We start from the raw sequence: 19,582 nt of genomic DNA on the forward strand, positions 1-19,582 counted from the left end.
TCCCAAATGGCAAAATCAATCCCTCCTCCACCTCACCAGTGTTCACATTTGGGCATATTGAGTATTCGTGACAAGTTTGGTTCAGAGCCATCATTGTTTGAGTCCACAGTGCTCTCTGGGTATAGGTGAACTACAACTCCAAAACTCAAGGTCAATGCCACCAAACCCTTCCAGTATTTTCTGTTGGCCATGGGAGTTCTGTGTGCCAAGTTTTGTTCAATTCTATCATTAGTGGGGTTCAGAATGCTCTTTGATTGTAGGTGAAGTATAAATCCGAGCAACTACAACTCTCAAATGTCAAGGTTTATTTTCCCCAAACTCCACCAGTGTTCACATTTGGGCATATTGAGTATTTGTGACAAGTTTGGTTCAGAGCCATCATTGTTTGAGTCCACAGTGCTCTCTGGGTATAGGTGAACTACAACTCCAAAACTCAAGGTCAATGCCACCAAACCCTTCCAGTATTTTCTGTTGGCCATGGGAGTTCTGTGTGCCAAGTTTTGTTCAATTCTATCATTGGTGGGGTTCCGAATGCTCTTTGATTGTAGATGAACTAGAAATCCCAACAACTACAAATCCCAAATGTCAAGGTCTATTTTCCCCAAACTCCACTAGTGTTCACATTTGGGCATATTGAGTATTCGTGACAAGTTTGGTTTAGAGCCATCATTGTTTGAGTCCACAGTGCTCTCTGGGTATAGGTGAACTACAACTCCAAACTCAAGGTCAATGCCACCAAACCCTTCCAGTATTTTTTGTTGACCATGGAAGTTCTGTGTGCCAAGTTTTGTTCAATTCTATTGTTGGTGGGGTTCAGAATGCTCTTTGATTGTAGGTGAACTATAAATCCCAGCAACTACAACTCCCAAATGACAAAATCAATCCCTCCTCGACCTCACCAGTGTTCAAATTTGGCCATAGCAGGTATTTGTGCCAAATTTGGTCCAGTGAATGGAAATACATCCAGCATATCAGATATTTACATAACAGTAGCAAAATTACAGTTATGAAGTAGCAACAAAAATAATTTTATGGTTGGGTCACTACAACATGAGGAACTGTATTAAGGGGTCGCGGCATTAGGAAGGTTGAGAACCACTGTTATAGTTCTGAGATTACACTTGAACAGCTGTGGAATCCTGGGATTTGTAGTTTTAGAGCCAGAAAGCTCTAGATTGCAAATTCCAGAGAAACTCCCAAACTCTAGGATCCCATAGGCTGCAACCGTGGAAGTTACTATGCTGTCATTCCTAGCTTTGAGTAGTAGTAGTAATAATAATAATAATAATAATAATATCATAGCGTTCTAACTCTGTGATACAACAGGTCCCATCATGCATCTGTATATTAAATATATCTTAATGCTGTAGTGTTTAATATTTACAGTCTTTCAGTTTTCTTTACAAACACTCGGCAAGTTAATGCCGTGTTTGTTTACAGGTAAATGTGTTTGCCACTTAGCTTCTTACTCCAAGTGTTCAACTATTTGGTTATCATGAGTGGATTGTGTTTTGTAAGTACAAAACTTGGGTGTCAGAGTACATTAATTGCTTCCAAAATGATATGAACAGGAATGGCAGTATTTAAATTAGAAGTGACCAACACATGACCCTCTGTGTTGATGAATTGAGATCTCTGTAGGATTATGGGAGTTAAAGGTCCAGCAGCACCTTTCAAGCCAAAAGCACTCCCCCTTGTTGAAATCAAAGGAAGGTATGTCAGTCTGCTCTACTAGTATTGAACTTTTATTCTGCCAGCTTTCAATAGCACCAATTAAAATATATCAAAATATTTCTCAGTTGTATTTTTGCCCTTTAAGATGAGCCATGCAGAGAACATATCTGGCCCAGCTGAGCTTCGACTTAAGCAAAGCTAAGGGACCTTCCACACAGCCCTATATCCCAGAATATCAAGACAGAAAATCCCACATTATATGTGTGTGGACTCAGATAACCCAACTCGAAGCAAATATTATGGGATTTTCTGCCTTGATATTCTGGGGGCCCTTCCACACAGCCCTATATCCCGGAATATCAAGACAGAAAATCCCACATTATCTGAGTGTGGACTGAGACAACCCAGTTCAAAGCAGATATTGTGAGATTTTCTGCCTTGATATTCTGGGATACAGGGCTATGTGGAAGGGCCCTAGGACTCTCTGTGAGCCCTTCCACACTGCCCTATATCAAAGCAAAAAATCCCACAATGTCTGCTTTGAACTGGGTTGTCTCAGTCCATACTCAGATAATGGGGGATTTTCTGCCTTGATATTCTGGGATATAGGGCTGCAGTTCCCAACCTTTGTTTGACCAGGGACTACTTGAACAGGGACCCCTCTTCAACATCTGTACCAAAAGCTATTCATGGAAAATGTTGTGTCAACATGCATTTCATTGCCATAATTTATGTATGTGTCCATATCTCTGATAAGAGGTTAAATAAATTATTATTATTATTATTATTATTATTATTATTATTATTATTTGAAGCACAAGATGAGTCCACAGCAGACACTCTGCTGGCTGTTATATTGGATCACACGTCGGACACTTCCCAAGTGCCTAGGACTGTGTGATGTATCAGCGAATAATGCGTGCAGATCCCAGTAAGGTGGCAGCTGGGAGATGGTAATTTTGTCAGCGCTGATTGTGTTTAAGTGCCGGCCAAGGTCTTTAGGCACTGCACCCAGTGTGCCGATCACCACTGGGACCACCTTGACTGGCTTGTGCCAGAGTCTTTGCAGTTCAGTCTTTAAATCCTCATATCGTGTCAGCTTTTCCTGTTGTTTCTCTTCAATCCTGCTGTCACCTGGTATTGCAACATCGACAATCCATACTTTGTTTTTTAACACGATCTTTAGATCGGGAGTATTGTGCTCCACTCTGTCTGTCTGAATTCGGAAGTCCCAGAGTAGTTTGACGTGTTTATTCTCTGTAACTCCTCCTCCTCCTCCTCCTCCTCATTTGTTGTTGTTGTTATTGTTATTATTATTATTATTATTATTATTATTATTATTATTATTGGTTTAACTCAGTGGTTCGCAACATTTTTGACCAGGGACCACTTTGACCAGGGACCACTCTCCAACATTAGTACCAAAAGGGTTACGAATCAGTTTTTGGTCAACTTTAGATTTGGTTTGGTTATTTGGGGTGCTGATTCAAAAAATTGCATTGGATAGACCACATCAGCTCTAGTTTCTGATACAGAACATATGCCATCCAATAGTCACCATCTGCTTGCCCACAGAAAACCGTATTTAATAATCCAGAGGTGATGTGGTAGTAGTAATCTTCTGTGGGTACTCAGCCTCTCCCTTCCCGACATCCCTGCTGTCTTGGCACTATAAGAGGGTTTCGCGAGACCAGTTGCTCTCATTGCCGTGTGGTTTCAAGGCAACGGTGTAGTAATGGTGAGGTTGTGGGAACCACTGTCTTAAACAAATTCAATTTTTTCTCCTTTGTTATTCTTACTTTGTGTTAATTTTTCAAATAAAGCTGTAGCCCACATTCTGTTTATCCAATTTAGATAGTCAAAATATGGAAAACATTAGTTTATCAGCATTGAATTATAATGGGCACCTTTTGAAGTGGTCATGCAAACTCTTAAAGTGGCCATATCGAGTCTACTTTCCAGGTCCTAGGTTCAGTTCTCGATATTTCCAAGTAGGACTGAAAAGGAATCTTAAACTGAAACAGTACCGTATAAAATTCAGATTATCTGCTCTGGACTGCATTATATGGCAGCATAGACTCATATAATTCAATTCAAAGCAAGATTATCTGTGTTATAAAACATGATGTTTTGGTGCTTAATTTGTAAAATCATAACATTATTTGATGTTTAACGGGCTTTTCCTTAATCCTTATTATTATCCAACATTTTCGCTTATTCAACGGTCTGCCAGCCCGTTTATGTTGAATAAGTGAGACTCTACTACAGAGGTCCTCAAACTAAGGCCCGGGGGCCGAAGACGGCCGTCCATGGTCATTTACCCGGCCTTCGCTCAGGGTCAACCTAAGTCTGAAACTACTTGAAAGCGCACAACAACAACAACAACCCTATCTCATCAGCCAAAAGCAGGCCCACAGTTCCCACTGAAATACTAATAAGTTTATATTTGTTTAAATTGTTCTTCATTTTAATTATTGTATTGTTTTAAGTGTTTTTTGTACTACAAATAAGATATGTGCAGTGTGCATAGGAATTCATTCATGGTTTTTCCCCCCAAATTATAATCTGGCCCTCCAACAGTTTGAGGGACTGTGACCTGGCCCTCTGTTTAAAAAGTTTGAGGACTCCTGCTCAGTTTGAGGACTGGATCTACAGCAATGTAGATCCAGTCCTAGGAGATGGATCACTATTCCGGTTCCATATAAAGCTTTTAGGCTGCTGTTTTTCATGTGGGTTCCCTGGTGGCGCAGTGGGTTAAACCGCAGAGCTGCTGAACTTGCTGACCGAAAGATTGGCAGTTCGAATCTGGAGAGTGGGGTGAGCTCCCACTGTTAGGCCCAGCTTCTGTCAACCTAGCAGTTTGAAAACATCCCGATGTGAGTAGATTAATAGGTACCGCTTCTGCAGGAAGGTAACAGCGCTCCATGCAGTCATGCTGGCTACATGACCTTAGAGGTGTATATGGACAACGCTCTTTGGCTTAGAAATGGAGATGAGCATCATCCTCCAGAGTCGGACATGGCTAGACTTAATGTTAGGGGAAACCTTTCCCTTTATTTTACCTTGATCTGCTGGTTTTTGTGGTTCTGAGATTGTTAGAGTGGCACAGTGTGATTTCTGAAAATCTGCCCTGGCGTCTCTGCAACACCTCCAGAAGGCCACTGCAGTGCTGGCGTCGTGCCGTGATCTGTGATGTGCTGGAGCATCGTTTGCTTCCCTCCCTCTTTTGCGTGGGGAAGTTCATCGTGACTGTACGCAATTGCATGGTGGTACGCATAGTGAAGTGGACAGCGTATTCTCACACGTAGATTTGTTTTGGATGGTGGCAGCCTCTTTTAACTTCTTTTTCCAGCTTCTTTTAACTTCTAATCTCTTTTTAAAATGCCTGCGTGAGGCGTCTCGATGTTGAGCCAGTTTGCGCTCTTCAAGTCCTCCCACTCTGTACTCACGTCTCTGTCCGTAACTACTCATTGCTGGTCTCTGCCCCCTGTTTTTCTTGTCACTGAATGAAGAGATATTCCAGAAAGCCTTCCCTGCCCACACAACAGAACGAACATAAGTGGGAATAAAGTGACAGATAATGTTCTCGAGTCTGCGGGTGTCGTACCTGAAAATATACCTTTGTGTTAAAAAGCACTGTACATGTACTAAAATGAAGGTCGCAGGTAATGTACAGGTTGAACACCCCTTATCCCGAAATACATAATAATGCTTTTACCAGGCTTGTTGTAATATATTTTGCATTGACTGTCATGGACATGTGCCAGGGTGTGTTTGTGTGTGTTTATTTGTTTGTTTGTTTGGTGGCAAGGAAATTGCATTAATTGCAAGGCTCAGCTGATGGGATTTTGATTAAAATGGGCAGAAGACCAATCTAGTGGTTTCAATTAGGTTTGGTTTCCTTAAAAGCAGGCCCCGTGAGGCTCATATTATGCTCCACTCAGATAGAAACATCAGCTCTTGGTGGTTAATATTCACTCAGCTATGGAAGCTTGCACAAATTATAGTGCCAAGAGGAAGGTGTTGAGTTGTCCTTTCCTTCCAGAATATTTTGGAACTCAGGAGACCTCTAATTTTTGTGAGCAGTAAGTCAGGTTTCCTTAAAATACAATGCTCCCCCCCCCCCCAAAAGTCCGAATTATATGAAAGATTTGGGTGTTAACTCTTCCCTATGCTATCCAAAGGAGATAGATAGATAGATAGATAGACAGACAGATAGACAGATAGACAAATAGATAGATAGATAGATAGATAGATGGAGTTGCACTTAAAATGTACCTCTTCCAACTTACATGCACATTCAGCTTTAGAACAAACCTACAGAACCTAAGTAGTTCATAACTTGGGGACTGCCTGTAGAAGAAATGTTGGTTGTTATCAGAAATTGAGAGAGTAGAAATAGGTTAAGTAGAATCCTAATGCTATAATGATACAGTTTGAATCTTCCCTTAGATCAGTGTTTCTCAACCTGGGGTTGAGACCCCTGGGGGGGGGAGGTTGTGAGGGGGTTTCAGAGGGGTTACCAAAGACCATCAGAAAACATATATTTCTGATGGTCTTAGGAACCCCTTTGGCAAAGAAGGTTGAAGATCCCTCCACCTGTCCTTCTCTTCCTTTATGGAAACAGACAGCGAATCCTGAGACTCCCAAGTGGGTAGGGGAGAGCAGGCGTGGTGTGAATATGCGGGCAAGGGAAGAGGGTGTGAGGCTAGAGGGAAGTTCGTGCCAGCGAGTCCCTTCAAGGCATGGGGGTTCTGTGTGGGAAGTTTGGCCCAATTCTATCATTGATAGAATTCAGAATGCTCTTTGATTGAAGGCAAACTATAAATCCCAGCAACTAAAACTCCCAAATGTCAATATCTATTTTCCCTAAACTCTATCAGTGTTTACGTTTGGGCATATTGAGGATTTGTGCCAAGTTTGGTTCAAATCCATTGTTAGTGGAGTTCAGATTGCTCTTTGATGGTAGATTAACTATAAATCACAGCAACTGTGGGGGTCACCACAACATGAGGAACTGTATTGAGTGGTTGTGACATTAGGAAGGTTGAGAACCACTGCCTTAGATGTTTGGGCGCATGTGACAGAAAACTCCCATGTCCCCCTACCAGTGTTAGTAAACATAGACATAGCACATCTCCTATAGGCCCTATAACATTCGTAGAGAGGCTAATTTTATTGGACATAGGTAGCATTATCTGTATTCAATAAAATATGTCTCTACAAATGTAATAGGTCTTCCAGGTCATACTATGGTATGCTTTCATTGAACGTTACCATAGACTTGCACTGGAGGACCAAACAAATTTCAGGAGAACATAACTATGAATGTTTAGGTCCTGCAGGGTGATTCTGTGGCAGTTGTTCATTTCAAAAGGGTTCATGATTTCTTGTTTCCATGTTCAGAACTGTATCTCCTGCAGATATGTGGGTTGTATTGTGTTATGTTAATTATTTGCTACTTGAAGTTTCATTCACACAGCTTGTCTAATGGTAGTACAGGCTAGATATTGAGTCAGATGGCTAGATATCTGGACATGGTGTAAAGCATCTCCTTTATAAGTGACTGACACATGGGAAGCGCAGTGTCTGTTCAGTCCTCCCCATCACCTATTCCTGTGTCATTATTTCAGTTCCACCGGCTTCTCAGGTATGTGGATGCAAATAAAAGGTCCTTTGGTGAAGGTTACTTCTAGACTTTGGGACTCCCCATGGAGGTTAGGATGGATCCTTTCTTGTTTTTGTTCCCCAAGCCAGTGAAAACTTTCTTGTTCCAACAGACGTTCAGTGATTAACTACAATGGGCATTTCTTTCGTGCCACGCAGTCTTGTTTTCGTCTTCTTGAGTTTGCATATGGTTCTAATTTTATAGATTGTCTAATTGCTTTTTGAAATCACACCCTTTTTAATTACTTTAACGGTCCTTAAATCCCATCTTGGGAGAAAGATGGGATATAAATTCAAGAGTTAGATAGCTAGATGGATGGCTTTGGTCTGCTTTGGTTTTAATGTTTTGCGAGCTGTCTTGATGGAACCAGCGTGGTGTAGAGGTTTGAGTATTAAAATACAACTATGCAGACCAGGGATTGGATCTTCACTCAGCCAGTTATATATATATATATATATATATATATATATATATATTTGTCGTGTCAGGAGCGACTTGAGAAACTGCAAGTCGCTTCTGGTGTGAGAGAATTGGCCGTCTGCAAGGACGTTGCCCAGGGGACGGCCAGATGTTTTGATGTTTATCATTTTTGTGGGAGGCTTCTCTCATGTCCCCGCATGAGGAGCTGGAGCTGGTAGAGGAAGCTCCTCCGCTCTCCCCGGATTTGAACCAGCGACCTGTCGGTCTTCAGTCCTGCCGGCACAGGGGTTTAACCCACTGTTCCACTGGGGTCTCCAACAACAAGAACAACAAGAACAACAATAACAAAACTTTAATAATAATAATAATAATAATACTTTATTTATAACCAGCTCTCTCTCCCCGAAGGGACTCAAAGTGGTATACAAAAAATTACAAAATGGGAAGGAAACATTCAATGCCCAAAAACAAATAGACAATCAAAGCAAAATATAAAATAACATCAACTCAGTACAACTTAACAAGCTAACTTTGTATATACTTTGTATATACTTTGTGTGTGTGTGTGTGTGTGTGTGTGTGTGTGTGTCATTGTCAAATACTGTCCGGAAGTATGGTCTGAGATTCTTGCCCACAATATCGCATAAGGGAACTTTTCCAATGTTGGAGAGATCTTCTACATCCCGAATTTCTGGCATGTTGCAGCCAGGATTAGGTCTCTTTAGGCAGTAGAAATCTTCTAAAATGTAATAATTCATCCCCATCTTTACCAATTCCCTTGGTTTTCCACTATACATGGAATAAACTGTCTTCGTTCTTGCCCGTAAACCTGCATCTTCATAATGAGGCTGATTCACAATAGGTCGAAGAGTAGACACTTTTACACTTGCCATTGTAGGCATTACACAAGCAAAAACAGCATCTTGTTTAGTAGGCCTGGGTAACAACGCAAAAATTTGTTTCTAAAATCGATTTGTAATTCGGGGTTTTTTTTGTTTCGATATTTAAAATAATTACAAAACTTTCCCCAAAAAAAGTTTCGGTATTTACGAAATTTCGTAAATATTTACAAAACATTTTGTAAAGATGGCGCCCTTTTTTTTCCAATATTTTTTTAAATATTTTTTAAATTTAATTATTAATTTAGTAGAATAGGGATTAATTATTATTAATTATTATTAAGGAGGGAAGGCAGGCACTCACTCTGGCGGGCCCTCTCGCTCGCCGCTCGCTCGCCCCTCTCGCTCCAGCAGACAAGAGTTCTTCCTCCCACCCTGAACATTATTCCACAGATATATCAACCCCACTTGCCTAGTTTCCAACAGACCTCACAACCTCTGAGGATGCCTGCCATAGATGTGGGTGAAATGTCAGGAGGGAGTGCTTCCGCCCCTCTCGCTCGCCGCTCGCTATTATTATTAATAGGCAATGCTAAGCAAGCTGGCCAATTGCAACATTCAGGCAGGAAGCAGCCAGACCATGAAGCTGCAAGGCCATTCGATGCTCATCAAGCTGGCCAGCTGCAACATTCACGCTTGCCTCCAGCAGACAAGAGTTCTTCTTCCCACCCTGAACATTATTCCACAGATATATCAACCCCACTTGCCTAGTTTCCAACAGACCTCACAACCTCTGAGGATGCCTGCCATAGATGTGGGTGAAATGTCAGGAGAGAGTGCTTCCGCCCCTCTCGATCGCTGCTCGCTCACCCCTCTCGCTCGCCGCTCGCTATTATTATTAATAGGCATTGGCAATGCTAAGCAAGCTGGCCAATTGCAACATTCAGGCAGGAAGCAGCCAGACCATGAAGCTGCAAGGCCATTCGATGCTCATCAAGCTGGCCAGCTGCAACATTCACGCTTGCCTCCAGCAGACAAGAGTTCTTCCTCCCACCCTGAACATTATTCCACAGATATATCAACCCCACTTGCCTAGTTTCCAACAGACCTCACAACCTCTGAGGATGCCTGCCATAGATGTGGGTGAAATGTCAGGAGAGAGTGCTTCCGCCCCTCTCGCTCGCTGCTCGCTCACCCCTCTCGCTCGCCGCTCGCTATTATTATTAATAGGCATTGGCAATGCTTAGCAAGCTGGCCAATTGCAACATTCAGGCAGGAAGCAGCCAGACCATGAAGCTGCAAGGCCATTCGATGCTCATCAAGCTGGCCAGCTGCAACATTCACGCTTGCCTCCAGCAGACAAGAGTTCTTCCTCCCACCCTGAACATTATTCCACAGATATATCAACCCCACTTGCCTAGTTTCCAACAGACCTCACAACCTCTGAGGATGCCTGCCATAGATGTGGGTGAAATGTCAGGAGAGAGTGCTTCCGCCCCTCTCGCTCGCCTCTCGCTCGCCGCTCGCTCGCCCCTCTCGCTCGCCCCTCTCAGCAAGCATCGGCAGGCGGCCATCTTACGTATTTCCGAAATGGACGGAAATACAAAATTTTTTGGCGCCTGCCGTTTCGATATTTAAAAACACTTCCAGGTTAAAAAAAATGTTTTGTAATCGTTTCGTAATTCAAAAATTAACGAATTTTTTAACGAATTACGAATTAACGAAACTAATTGACCAGCCCTATTGTTTAGTGTTCCCTTGTTGAGTCATCTCACCCATCTTCAGCCCCAGAAAACCCTGTTCGGATTTCCATAAATCAGAAATGATTTGAAGGCACACAACAACATAGTTGCCTTGAACCCCAGTACTGGGAAGAAAGATAAGGTTTTCCCCTGACATTAAGTCCAGTCGTGTCCAACTCTGAGGGTTGGTGCTCATCTCAATTTCTAAGCTGAAGAGCCAGTGTTGTCCGTAGACAACTCCAAGGTCACGTGGCCAGCATGACTGCATGGAGTGCCGTTACCTTCCCACCGGAGTGGTACCTATTGATCTACTCACGTTTTTGAACTGCTAGGTTGGCAGAAGATGGGTCTAACAGCGGGAGCACACCCCAGTCCCCGGATTCGAACCTTTGACCTTTCGGTCAGCAAGTTCAGCAGCTCAGTGGTCTAACCCATTCAGGTTAGAAGGCTAGGGTGAATCTCCCCTTGCAATCGTAGAAAGCTGCTTTCTCTCAGGATGGATAGATCGGCAGTCTGTCTTGATGTACATCTATTATTTTATTGCATAGTTATTCTTTCTGGTTGGAAGTAGAAGGGTTTCTTTATATAAAAAGCCTTTAAAATCAATTTATAGCTCTTAAAAAGCAGCCTTGTGTAAGTGCCATATAGCATAATGGGCACAGTGGAAGGAATAGGTATTTTGGAAAATTCAATTATTGTGGCTCGCATTTTGAGGGAAACCTCATGACAACCTATTTGCTTATTCGACAGTGATAACTTCATTATGGTATCAGTGTACAGTGGGCCCTCCAGATTCATGGGATCCTGATCCATGATTTCCAGTAATTGTGGATCATTACATCCCGTATTATTGATTGGCAGCAGCATGAATGCGGATCCTCTGAAGCTTGAATGCTCACCTCACCACCATTTAATAATATGTCATGATTGTGTCATATTTATTTATTTATTTACTGTGTTTTTACAGTATGCGTTCGGACAGATAAGCTGGACCGGAACCGTTTAGGGTTTTTATAGGCTAAAGCCAGCACTTTGAATTGTACACAGTAGCAGACTGGCAGCCAGCGGAGCTGACACAGCATGGAGATTATATACTCCCTGTATGCCATTCCAGTAAGGAACCTGGCTGCCGCACGTTGGATTACTGGAAGCTTCTGAACAGTCTTCAAAGGGTTGTTGTGGGTTTTTCCAGGCTATATGGCCATGTTCTAGAGGCATTTTCTCCTGACATTTCGCCTGCATCTATGGCAAGCATCCTAAGAGGTAGTGAGGTCTGTTGGAACTAGGAAAAAGGGTTTATATATCTGTGGAATGACCAGGGTGGGACAAAGGACTTTTGTCTGCTAGAGCTAGGTGTGAATGTTTCAACTGACCACCCTGATTAGCATTTAATGGCTTGGAAGTGCCTGGGGGAATCTTTTGTTGAGAGGTGATTTGATGTGTCTGATTGTTTACTCTCTCTTGTTTTGCTGCTGTATTTCTGAGTTTTTTAATACTTTCCTTTCTGTTGAAATTGTCCACATGCTTGTGGATTTCAATGGCTTCTCTGTGTAGTCTGACATGGTGGTTGTGAGAGTGGTCCAGCATTTCTGTGTTCTCAAATAATGCTGTGTCCAGGTTGATTCATCAGGTGCTCTGCTATGGCTGACTTCTCTGGTTGGAGTAGTCTGCAGTGCCTTTCATGTTCCTTGAGTTGTGTTTGGGCAATTCTGCGTTTGGTGGTCCGTATGTAGACTTGTCCACATGGAATACAGTAGACTCCTGCGTGGGTGAGAGGATCCTTCTTGTCCTTTGCTTAACATAGCATTTGTTGGATTTTCTTGGTGGGTCTGTAGGTGGTTTGTATGTTGTGTTTCCTTATCAGCTTCCCTATGCTGTCAGTGGTTCCCTTGATGTATGGCAAGATCACTTTTTCTCTGGGTGGATCTTTGTCTTTACGCTCGTGGCTTGTTCTCAGTCTTGCAGCTCTTCTGATGTCTGAGGTGGCGTATCCATTGGCCTGTAGAGCCCAGTTTAGGTGGTTCAGTTCATCTTGGAGGAGGTGGGGTTCTTTAAACCCAGTGGGAAGCAGATTCTTTTTGCACGGTCTGCCAAGGCTTTAATGGTGCTTCTTTTTTGACTTGGGTGATGGTTGGAGTTTTTATGTAGATATCTATCTGTGTCTTCTATAGTCTATCTATAGTCTTCAAAGGCAACCCCACGTAGAATGCATTGCAGTAGTCTATTTGAGATGTAACAAGAGTGTGGACCACCGTGGCCAAGTCTGGCTTCTCAAGGTATCTGCAGCAGGTTCCAGAATGGAGCTCTCATGGATATGATGGGTCTGTGGTATATCCCCTCTAAAACTGGTTCACAAACTGTTAGTCCAGAGTAATGTTTGAATGTGTTGGAATGGATGGCCAAAATATGTTACAGACAAAGTTGAGAACCCCACCTCTATCAAGGTGGCCAACGGTCAGACGATGGTTTCAGAAAAGTTCTCGGAAGCCTGCATTCCTTTATAAGTGGGCCAAAGGCAAAAAAGGGGTGGTTTGACATATTTGAGCTCTTATTGCCAGTAACTCAGCCTTAGGAAAGAAATATCTAGCCTTTTAAAAATAGGGACAAAATGTACCTATAAAAGCTGTAATAGGGACAACATGCACCTATAAAAGGGAAGCATCCTAGATTTGATGTGTTTGATCTCATGTCCTGAGGTTCCCTCCCCTGTTTTACAAGAGCCTGGCCATCTTGTAAGGACAGGACTCAAGGTTCTCAGAAGTATAGAATAAATAGCCTCCTGAAAATACAAAAGCTTGTTTTGTAGAATACAGTTGGCCCTCCACGTTCGTGGATGCCCTTGAAAGTAAAATATATATATACTACTAGCTTTCCCTGCCACGCGTTCCTGTGGCCCACCTTACCTCCCTCTTTCTCTCCTTCTTTCCCCCATTCCCTTTTCTTCTTTCCTTCCTTCCTTCCTTCCTTCCTTCCTTCCTTCTCTTCCTCTTTGCTTTTCTTTCCCTTTCCCTTTCCCTTTCTTCCTTCTCTGCCTCTTTCCTTCCTTCCTTCCTTTGGTTTTTGTTTCCATTCTTCCTTTTGTCTGTCCTTCCTTCCCCCCTCTCTCTCTTTCTCTTTCTTTCTCTTCTTCCTTCACTCATCTTTCCTTCCGTTCTCCAAGAACTCTCAAAGATGATTGCCAGTGGTTCCGAAATGACTTCCGCTAGTTCCTTCAATACTCTTGGGTGTAGTTGATCTGGCCCTGGGGACTTGAACTCATTTAGAACGGCCTGGTATTCCTGGACGACTTGTTTCCCAATTTGGGGTTGGATGTCCTCTAATCCCTCATCCACTCAATCTTACTGAGTTTGAAGATGACTCTTTTTGTGAGAAGACCGAGGCAAAGAAGGTATTAAGTAGTTCTGCCTTTTCCCTATCCCCTGCCTGCAAGTATCATGGGGCATGCAAAGATGCTGGGGAAAAAACTGAATTGTGTTACTACTGTATTGTCGAAGGCTTTCATGGCCGGGATCACTGGGTTGTTGTAGGTTTTTCCGGGCTATATGGCCATGTTCTGGAGGCAATTTTTCTCCTGACGTTTCACCTGCATCTATGGCAAGCATCCTCAGAGGTAGTGAGGTCTGTTGGAAGTAGCAGAGCACCTGATGAACCAACCTGGACACAGCATATTATTTGAGAACACAGAAGTGCTGGACCACTCTCACAACCACCATGTCAGACTACACAGAGAAGCCACTGAAATACACAAGCATGTGGACAATTTCAACAGAAAGGAGAAAACCATGAAGATGAACAAAATCTGACTACCAGTATTAAAAAACTCAAAAATTACAACAGCAAAACAACAGAGGGGAAACAAACAGGCAATAAAATCACTCTCAACAAGAGATTCCCCCCAGGCGCTTCCAGGCCATTGAATGCAAATCAGGGTGATCAGCTGAAACATTCACAGCTAGCCCCAGCAGAAAAAAGTCCTTTGTCTCACCCTGGTCATTCCACAGATATATAAACCCATTTTTCCTACTTCCAACAGACCTCACTACCTCTGAGGATGCTTGCCATAGATGCAGGCGAAACATCAGGAGAAAAATTGCCTCCAGAACATGGCCATATAGCCCGGAAAAACCTACAAGAACCCTGTGTTACTACTGTTTCCTTCAAATTTTCAGTCTTAATAATAAAACCCTCTTCCTTGTGAGGATTTAGTTGCTTTACAGAGGTTCTGTTTGGCTGGGCTGTCTTTTCCAAACAACTCTGTTTGATATTATTTGCAGTCTGAAGACTTTGGCCAACTCATGAATACATTAACACAATATAAAACCCACAAGGAGGCCAAAGCAGCACCTTGTTGACAATTGCACTTTATGGAGCTCTAAGGCTGGGGAGAGAACGGTTTCCTTTTTTCCCCCCTTCCTTCTTCCCTGAGCAACCTCTAGTAGAGACTTCTTTTACATCTTTGCACTTTGATTTACTTTGATATCTTTAGCAGGGCTGCGTCACGTGGCCGCTGGCTAGACAAACAGGCCACGCTTACCTTGGGTGCCCCCTATTCACTGGAACTCTAGGAATGGTTCCCAGATGAGGTCATTCGCCCGGCCACTTTTATTTATTCACTTATTATTCACTTATTTTTATAATTTGTGCCGGCCCCCTGCTCCCCTCCCCTTGTGAAAGTGTTCTCTTTTATGCAAAATAAATGACGGCAGAGAATGTTTTCCGGTGGTATGTCCTGCGTGGGAAACGCATGGTGCACTTCTAAGGCCCGGCGTTTTAATTTTGCACGGTTGCATATTAACGAACGTACTCTTTTATAGCCTATTCAGGAGAAAGGATTGCTGTTGGCCAGCGCGTTGCATTGATTCTGCGGCATTGTGGCTCTGAAGCTGTTTCTTCTCCGGGGTGAACTCTGTTGACCCTTGTAAACTATTTAATTTAGAGCAGGGGTTCTCAAAATGTGTTCCTCTCCAGTCTAGAGCAAAGGTTGCTAATACAAACAGAAGGCTAGTGGGACAGTCCAGTGGCTTCGCTTCTTCGAGGTAAGAATCCCTCTAGCTCCTGTGTATCTTCTCCCAAATAAGCGTGCACGAGATTGCGACCTTACAATGAAGACGCGTCGGTTTTTTCCTTGCAGCCTTTCGGATTTATATGAAGTTGAACTCCTAGCACGACCCAATTAAGCAGTGCTTCTCAACCGTCCTAATGCCGTGACCCCTTAACACAGTTCTTCGTGTTGTCGTGACCCCCAACCATAAAATTATTTTTGCTGCTACTTCATAACTGTAACTTTGCTACTGTTTTGAATCATAATGTAAATATCTGATATGCGAGATGTATTTTCATTCACTGGACCAAATTTGGCATAAATACTTGATACATCCAAATCTGAATACTGGTAGGGTTGTGAGGGGGATTGATTTCGTCATTTGGGAGTTGTAGTTGCTGGGATTTATTTATTTATTTGGTTTACTTTTACCCCGCCCTTCTCACCCCGAAGGGGACTCAGGGCGGCTTACACAACCAAGGCACAGTTCGATGCCTGTAACATACAGCAACAATAAAACAGAATAACGCAAATTACAATCAGCAGCAATACATTACATCTATACTCACTAAAAACAATAAAACCAATAAAAAATTCATACAAACTGATATAAACCAATTACTCCTTATTGCTGGTCAATGTTCGCTATCTCTTAGTTCAGAGTTAACTTACAATTGGAGTATTCTGAATTCCACCAACCATGGAATTGAACCAAACTTGGTACACAGAACTCCCATGACCAACGGAAAATACTTACTGGAAGGGTTTGTTGGGCATTGACCTTGAGTTTTGGAGTTGTAGTTCACCTACATTCAGAGAGCACTGTGGACTCAAACAATGATAGCTCTAAACCAAACTTGTCATGAACCCTCAATATGCCCAAATGTGAACACCGGAGTTTGGGGAAAATAGAATCTTGACATTTGGGAGTTGTAGTTGCTGGGATTTCTAGTTCACCTACAATCAAAGAGCATTCTGAACCCCACCAATGATAGAATTGGGCAAAACGTCCCACACAGAACCTCCATGACCAACAGAAAATACTGTGTTTTCTCAAGGTTTTTGGCAACTCCTCTGAAACCCCCTCGTGACGTGCCTCTGGGGTCCCGACCTCCAGGTTGAGAAATGCTATGTTAAAGCAACTGCATATATTTTAAAGGGTTTCTTAGGCAAGGAATACTCAGAGGTAGTTTTGCCAGTTTCTCCTCTGAAATATGGCCTACAGCATATGGTTTTCATTGGAGATCTTCTAATGAAGTACAAACCAGGAATGACCCCTCTGAGCTTCCAAGAGCAGGTGGAATCCTGGTCCCTTTACAGCAATGATTCTCAGCCTGTGGGTCTCCAGATGTTTTGGCCTTCAACTTCCAGAAATTCTAACAGCTGGTATACTGGCTGGGATCTCTGGGAGTTGTAGGCCAAAACAGCTGGGGACCTACAGGTTGAGAACCACTGTTTTACAGCATCATAAGCAAATTACAACCCTCCGGGTGTTTTGGACTTCAGCTCCCACAATTCCATACAGCCGGTTTTGAAGTCCAAAACATCTGGACGGCCGAAGTTTGCCCATTACTTATCTAGTGAGTCACATATCCTTCATCTCTAGGTTTGTCTTCTGTTTCTATGTCAGTGTTTACATCACTTGCAGTTGAGTGATTGTAGCAGGAAAGCATGGGTGGAAGTGTTGCTCTATTTTGCATAGACATGTGTTGATCCGTGTTGCAGTCATGAGCCAATGAATGCTTGGTCATGAGTGAAACAGTGCAACTTTGGAAAGATTTCAGGAATTATGTGGAGTTTTACTGCTTCTTGTCTGTTTGAGATGTATAGTCAGGGAACAAAGCCGTGTTGGCTCTGACAAGTAGAAATTCATTTTTTTAACCATATATGGTGGAGTTTCCCTGAGATGCTGCAATTTTGGAAGAAAATAGTAAACACAATGAAACTTATTTGAGATTGTAACATACCATGAGGTCACTATAACTTAACCTTTTTTTTTTGGATAACATACCCTTTCTGAATCTGAGGAAAGCTGTGGACTTCCTCTCTTGACATACTCTCATAAAATACAGGTTGTGTATCCCTTATTCAAAATGCTTGTGACAGAAGTGTTTAGATTTTGGACTTTTTTTTTAGATTTTGGAATACCGGCATTTGCATATACATACATAATGAGATGTCTTGGAGGCAGGATCCAAGTCTAAACATGAAGTTCATGTATGATTGATTATACACATAGCTTGAAGGTAATTTTCTATACAAGAGTTTAAATAATTTTGTCCATGGAACGAAGTTTGTATTCATTGAACCTCCTGAAAATAAAGGGGTCTCTATCTGAGCCACCCAAAATTGTGTACAATTTTGGTCTGTTTTGGTTACCCAAATTCTGGATAAAGGCTGCTCAAACTGTCACACTTGAAGATGAAAATGTTATTTATTCATTTATTTATTTATTTCGTATCCAAAGAATTGGATAAATAAGCACAAAAATAGAAGGAGCATAAGTGGCTAAATATTTTTTGACAAAAAACGGGCAACAGCGATCGCATTGTCTGTAGCTTTAATCAATTCATCTTCTGTACATGAGGCAGGACATTGTGGACAAGCATAGAGATGCGGAGTTGTTTGTTCTACTCCACAGTTACACAAGGTAGAGGATTCTTCTAGGGAGTGCCATTTAGCCAGGTTGTCTTTTGATCTGCCCACTCCACTTCTGAGTCTGTTCAGGGACTCCCAAGTTGCCCATTCGTGGTTTGCCCCTGGAGACAGACCCTCGTGGGGGATGATCCAATTGCGATTTCCTGGTTTAGCTGCCCAGAGGGATACTTTTGCTGCTACTGGGAAAAAGTTAAGAGGAGTGGAGGTTCTCATGAAGCTTTTCCTTAGTCTGAGTCTGCTGGGAGTAAAGTAAAGGTAAAGGTTTCCCCTTGGCACTAAGTCTAGTCAAGTCCAACTCTGGAGGTTGGTGCTCATCCCCACTTCGAAGTCGAAGACCTGGCATTGTCCATAGATGCCGCCAAGGTCACGTGGCTGTTGTGACTGCATGGAGCACTGTTACCTTCCTGCCGAAGCGGTACCTATTGATTTCTCTTGGGAGGGAGTTCCATAGTTGAGGGGCCACCACTGAGAAGGCCTTGTGTAGCACCTGTGAAGGAGGTGGGATCGAGAGCAGGGCCTCCCTAGAAGATCTTAACCTCAGAGATGGTTTATAGGGGAGATACGTTTGGACAGGTAAGTTGGGCCGGAACCACTTGAAGTTTCCGAACAGTCTTCAAAGGCAATCCCATGTTGAGCACGTTGCAGTTATTATGCTAGTCAAAGGCCATGACAAAGATCCAAAATAGTATACAGAACAAAACATTAAAAAAAATTAAAGTACAGAAGATACACTAACCGAAGTTGTTATCGAGCTCATATAAAGACTAAAAGAATTTCAAGTTACAGATAAATTTCTGACATGAAAATCCAATTAATCTACTTTGAGTCTCCATAGCAATTTGGTATTTGTTTAAAGAAATGATGCAGTGAGTGAAATAAATGTTTTGCACTATTAACATTTGGGAAATCCCGCAGCTTGGAATTTCGTGCTTTGTTTGGGGTGTGTACTCATACAATTCTTGAAAACAGACTTGGTTCTTTTCCTTAGTGGATTTACATTCATTTGCATTCACTTGTGCTAACAAGCACCCGTTGGGAAGTTTCCTTTTATGGAAAGAAGTTACAGCCAGGAATTATTGTTGCTAAGGTGTTGAGATGTGTTTTGTGTCATGTTGTGTGGTTTCTTTAGATTTCTAAAGTAGTAACTATGGGGAAAGAATCCGCTTTCCGTCACATAATGTTTCTTAAAATGACTCTTGTCTTTCTACCAAGTAGTGCAATCACTTTTGGAGACGCTCTTCTATGCCTCTTTGAAGTTTGTCTTATAAAATCTGAAGTTATTTCAAACCTATCAACCATTTTTTTTTGCTGCTACATTACTATAAGTGTTCTCTTCTAGTACAATGTTAAGTCTCACCGTAGTTTTGCCTAGCCCACATTGGGACTGGCAAACTAACTAGTCCAAAGTGGGCTAGATGGATCTGTAGTTGGTTAAATGGACGAACACAGAGAGTGCTCACTAATGCTTCCTCTTCATCTTGGAAAGAAGTGACGAGCGGAGTGCCATCAGCAGGGTTCCGTCCTGGGTCCGGTCCTGTTC

General features: G+C 42.5%; 1 protein-coding gene across 2 annotated transcripts in view; it reads left to right on the forward strand.

The window, feature by feature from the left end:
* The window catches only part of AKT1 (AKT serine/threonine kinase 1), a 160,819-nt gene that overhangs the window by 11,117 nt on the left and 130,120 nt on the right, over positions 1-19,582 (forward strand). The window contains exon 1 of one of the 2 annotated variants that reach the window (XM_060754627.2): positions 15,362-15,379. The exons of the other annotated variant lie outside the window; for it this stretch is intronic. The gene's annotated coding sequence lies outside the window, so the exon portion shown is untranslated. Of the gene's footprint in view, positions 1-15,361; positions 15,380-19,582 lie in introns of those variants that run through there. 2 annotated transcript variants of the gene reach the window in all.

The sequence above is a fragment of the Anolis sagrei genome, chromosome 1 (assembly GCF_037176765.1).
Source record: "Anolis sagrei isolate rAnoSag1 chromosome 1, rAnoSag1.mat, whole genome shotgun sequence".
Classification (NCBI taxonomy): Eukaryota; Metazoa; Chordata; class Lepidosauria; order Squamata; family Dactyloidae; genus Anolis; species Anolis sagrei.